Source organism: Octodon degus, unplaced genomic scaffold (genome assembly GCF_000260255.1).
Source record: "Octodon degus isolate 3935 unplaced genomic scaffold, OctDeg1.0 scaffold00142, whole genome shotgun sequence".
NCBI lineage: Eukaryota > Metazoa > Chordata > Mammalia > Rodentia > Octodontidae > Octodon > Octodon degus.
Genome location: NW_004524718.1, coordinates 5,564,763 through 5,570,399, shown reverse-complemented (window position 1 = coordinate 5,570,399; position 5,637 = coordinate 5,564,763). Strand labels below are relative to the sequence as shown.

Here is a 5,637-nt window from a genome sequence, read left to right as displayed (position 1 = left end):
TTTTTTTTTTTTTTTCTTCAGTACTGGGGATCGAACTCAGGACCTTGCCCTTGCCAGTCAGGAGCTTACACACTGTGCTATTTCCCCAGCCCTTATAGTCCATGTATTGAGATTCAAATTCATAGAAATGACATCAGCTATCAAAGTTTGATAATAACCTTACTTTACATTCAACCAATCAATACTTATTGAGAGTTCACATATTTAATCCAATGTAGTATTACAACATGACTGCTGATCTCCAGGTAAGTAAGTACAATGTGATTGGTACTACCTATCACCACACAGTTGGGCCCTTGACCTAACCTTAAGCACCAGAGAATGCTTACTAAAAGGACAGCTAGTAAAGAATAGTATACAAAATGATTCCTCTCCCTATGGCACTAGCACATGGATAGTGGAAAAACCTATTATGTGCAAGGAAGACTATCTTACCCTTACTGCAATTAACTATTTGGCTGCTATGGTTTGGAGATCATTTTTGTCACCTCCAAAATTCATATTGAAATTTGGTTAATGTAAGTGTTGAGAAGTAGTGGGACTTTTAAGGGGCACTGGGTCCTCAAAAGGAGATTAGTATTGCTTTTAAGGACCAATTTAATTCTTACAAGAGTGAGCTCTTGTTCTCACAGGACTGGATTCGATACTGCAAATGTGAGCTGTCAGAACGTGAAGCTGCCCCCTGGCAGTCTGCCTCTTCTGCACACCTGGTTTCGCTTCTGCTTCTCAGTGTGTCATAAGCACACAACAAGGCTTTCACCAGATGTAATCATCTAACGTTAGGCTTCGAGACGCCAGAACTATGTCCTCAATATACTTCTTTCCTTTATAAATTAGCCAGTCTAGGATATGTTGTTATAGGAATAGAAAGACTAAGCAGGTCCCAAATGAGTCATCTAGTGAGCACTCATACAATCAGTTGTAAATTATTTTCTTCTCTATCCTCCATCTATAATATGGACAAGAAAAAATGAGTGCAAATTCTGTGCCAACCAATTACTCATACTGAACATTGCCTCTTCTAATCTTATTATACTGTACTTTCAACCTGTGAAGAGAGTGCAGAGAGAAGTCCCAATCCACTGGCACCTAACAAGCCCAGCTGCAAGCTTGAACTTCACTTCCTAACAGTCTGCCACACAGACACAAAGTTAGGATATAGTATATCTTTTTTCTCTTCCCCTAGAAATTACTCTCATAAAAATGTTGATTAGCACAAAGGCATATTTAAGGGAACTATATGGCAAGAAAGTCAAATGGGAGATTAAAATGGTAGAGGCTATGCACATGACTTCTGGCCACTTACAATTCTATTTTGGTCAAGGTAGGTGAGGCACTTCCTCCCTACTCAAACCCTGGGACAGAGTCAGAAGGGAAGAGCTTGGGCCATGAAGAGATTTTTTTCTCTCTTTCCTGTCCTCAAGTAGCAAGGATTCTTTTGCTTCTGTTTTAAACACACACACACACACACACACACACACACACACACACTTTTATTCTTAGAAATTAAAAGTTTGGCCAAAAAAAAAAAAAAAAAAATGGGCCGGGGAGATGGCTCAGTAGAATAAGCGCTTCCCTGGCAAGCGCAAGGGCCTGAGTTCAATCCCCAGTTCCGCCAAAAAAAAAAAAAAAAAAAAACCAAAAAAAAAAAAAAATTAAAAGTTTGGTAAATTGAATCAAGTTTATAGATTTATTATAAAATAAATTAGAAGTATCTCAGAAAAAAAAGAGTAAGAACATAGCTGTCCAGTCAACTCAGCTCAAGTTTCTGAACCTTAGCAAGATTTCTCAATTTGCCCAAAACTGCATTAAAGCAACCCAAATCCCAGTTTTTGAAATCTATTACATAATCCTTCCACCACAATATGCTCTTCTCCATGTTTTCTAAAAGTCTTCTACTATATTCTACTTCTACATCATTATTTATGTATAAGAAATCTTTGAGTCTCCCAAATTTTTATGCAGAGCTCTGCTGTCATCCTTTCCACCTAACAGTGAAGGAGAAAAACAAAAGAATTCCCCAACACTCAATCCATTAGAGAGTCATTCTAAACTATTTCTCTGTAGGCTGAAAAATGGAGAGTACATTGGAGGAAAATTCATGTCCACTCACACCCAGAGGTTTGCAGATACTTAAACAGAAGTGAAAGCACATAATACCATCCTATTGTCAACAATCTACTTCTTTCAGCTGAGAATTACTGTTTTCATGACAAATGACATGAAATTATGCAACAGTTTCTTCTTCCCCAGCCCCAAATTTTCAGACATATTTTTGTAAAGAGATAACTTGGGCTGGGGCTATACCTTGGTGACAAGACACTTACCTAGCATATGTAAGGCCCTAGGTTTGATTCCCAGCAGAACAAAAAAGTAAATAAATCTGATTTTATAATCATTCATACATTAACAATACTTACTGACATTTGTTATATGTTATGTTGACATTTGATATTTACATATGATTAGCTGAGAAACTAACTTATACTAAATGACAGTTTTTATCTTCAGAAAACTAACCACCTCCTATGGTTAAAGTTCTAGTTCAGTCACAATTATATCAATCTGAGAATATTATTTAAATTAAGATACAGTGAGAAATAAATATAGATATTACTTATCCCTAAATAATAAAATATACAAAAGCTCAGGGGCTGGACTACAGAAGATACTTAGGGAAAGTTGGCTTCCTTTTTAGAATGCAATCTTTTCTCTCTTCCCAAAGATAATAAGATCAATTCGTCATTTATTGAAGTTTAATTTCAATTTTCAGACACACACACACACATCACTGATCTCACATACATGCAGAACATTTTAACATGACCCACATGCTATGTTGTTCAGGCTGGTCTTGAACTTCAGGGCTCGAGAATCCTGCCTCAGCCTTGCAAGTCGCTAGGACCACAGGCACACACCACAGTGTACAGTAAATTCATTCATCTCATTTGCAGTCAGTTTTACCAGTCTGGATATTCAAAGGTTGCAGGGCATGCCAACAGTATTGGCCCCAAGAGTAAGGCAAAGAGGAAGTAGATTGCCTGCAGCAGGAGTCACCACTGAGGCTATGCAAGGCCTAAAGCCCAGAAAGCCGCTTAGGACCTACTGAGGCAGCTCCTCAGGGGACGCTTTTCAGTGTCCCTTAACCAAAATCCTCTCTGCTCCCATTTCATACCCACACTCTGTCTCTGAGAGTGAAAACCCATGTCACTGCCAGAACTACCTAAGATTAGATAGCTAAGCAAAACCCTGTATTTAGTAACATTTATCTTTTTTCCTAGATTACTACATTTTAAGATGAGTTTTAAGCTTCTCCTAATTTGACTTCTACCTTCTAATACATTTTACATACTAATATTATGATGTTTTTAAAATTCAACAGCAGGTACCAAGTAAATAAACAACCTTCAAATTTTCAGAGACTACCTAAATGAATTAGGAGGAATGAAATGTACAATTTGACCTTGGTTATTCTGGATACAATTTTCTTTAATATTCACACAAAGTATTTATGTTGCCTTCCCACCCCCCTACCTCAGCAGAACTCCATTTCAGCATTGCTACTAGTTTTTGCTTACAATGGAAGAAGAAAAATTACAGTAACTGTGTACAGAAGTGAAAGAAACAGTCAAACGACAGTGAAAATTGTTCTACTTCATGTATTTGTTTTCCGCAGATTCTTAACCTTCACTCGTGAGCCTCTGCTTCACATTCTCCTAGCTAAGCTCAGAAGTTTTATTCTACTATTGCATCTGAATTTCATCTCATGACTTCTTAATCCTGAGTTTCCTTTCTAACCACTGCCACCACTATTTCTTTTGCCTAACTCTCCTGATATTCAACAATCTAGAACTTGGTGAAAATGTACTTCTTTCTGACAGTTTTTCAGTAAAAATGCACAAAGCATATTGCTTTTTTATTTTTAAATAAATTTCTTAATGATACAGGTCATTACACCCAGGTGTTATTTACCTTGTCATCTCATGATACAAAAAGCTAATGCTGTATGGCCCACTTCAGCATCGCAGTTTGATCAACAGTGAGGAGAGGCCATGTGGACTGAGCTGAAGGGAGCCATTTCAGAAGAAGAAAACAGTAACATGCAGGTGAATACATGCACTTACAAGCTTGCCAGGAGGCACATGGCCCCACTGCCAAGACGAAGGCTTCCATATAGAATACAAACGGGAGGGCCCTCCCCAGGGTCTACTAAGTCAGAAACTCCGCAGGTGGGCATAGCGATACCAAAAAAGCCCCTGGGGTGTTGGAATGTGTGCCAAGGCTTCAAAGACCATCTACCGGCCCATCATTTAGGTTTTTTCCAGGGTGTGGGGTTGTTTTTGCTGTTCTGCAGTTCTGGAGATTGAATCTATATATATATATATATCAGAAAAACTTTCAAAGTTACAAAATGGGCTGCAGTGTTCTCTCATCCATGTATTAGAAGTGTTCACTATCTTTTCTTTGAGTAGTACCACGTTGAGGGAATGGAGAATTAGACACACCATACTGTCCCAAGGTTAAACAAGGACATGAGTGTTACAGTTAAGCAACAGTGAAAGGTAAGAACTCTGGAGCAAAACACACAGAAAAGGCGCCCAATGCCTGGAGCTGGGGGAATACTCCGGAAAGGAGGCTTTGGACCTCTGATAACCACACTTGAAAGGCAGACAATTGAACTCTGACATGAGCTTTCAGGGAAATACAAAGAGCCCTTAATTGTTGTACATCTTCTTTGAAGAGGTTTGTTGGGCTTGGAAGTGGCTTAATGATTATATTCAAGATGAAAAAGACTGGAGGTGGGTAAATTATACTCAGACAAACAAGTAACTGCCAAAAGGGAGAATATTATTAACCTTGGCCCAAGGGTATCCCTGTGTCCTGATTTTTCCATCAGCTTCAGGACCTGCAGCAATCTGACTGAAGGTCAAGTTTCCCTTTAATAATGCTTTACACGCTCAAAGTTACCTGCAATTAGCAAAATCCTTTTAAAAAGAACTTAAGAATGAAATGACCCACGTTTGAACTGTATCTTAACACTTCCTAGGAACTTTATGCAGTAAAGGGCAAGAGCAGAGGACAGGAGTTCGGAGTCCGTAATCACAGTGAGCGCACACACCTTGTGCAAGGCACACCATCAAGTTCCCAGCTTTTATTCAATGTTTCTAAGAAAACTATTGAACAAAACTGAGTTCCTGAAGTAGGGCAAAGCCTCCCTTGTGCACCTGGAGCTCTGTTCCAATAATAGTCAGCTCTTAGGACTCCAGGCAGGAATCCTAGGGGACATGGGCTCGGAGGCAAGGACATCCACCAGAATTCCACGAGTGGCCCTGGGCTCCACGCCGCGGAGAGCTGGCAGGAGGGGCGCCACGGGGCTTCCCTAGACCTTGCAGAGGGCAGTCCCTAATCCAGTGGCGACCCCCGGAGAGAAGGGCGTCTGCGCCCGCTGACAGCACGTGAGCAGCGCGGCCCGAGCCGAGGCGGGCGCTCCAGTCCGGGTTCCCGGTCCCGCCGCGGCGGCGCGCACAGCCCTACAGGGAAGGCGCGGACCGGAGCGCACTCCACCCGCCGCGCCCAGCAAGCATCCGCCCACTTGGCGGCCGACGCGCGCCCGCCGGCTGCTGGGCCTCCGCGGGC

At 41.1% G+C, this 5,637-nt stretch overlaps 1 protein-coding gene across 1 annotated transcript in view; it reads right to left on the bottom strand.

The window, feature by feature from the left end:
* Oxct1 (3-oxoacid CoA-transferase 1) overlaps positions 1–5,637 on the bottom strand; it is a 158,993-nt gene that overhangs the window by 152,638 nt on the left and 718 nt on the right. The gene's annotated exons all lie outside the window — the stretch shown is intronic.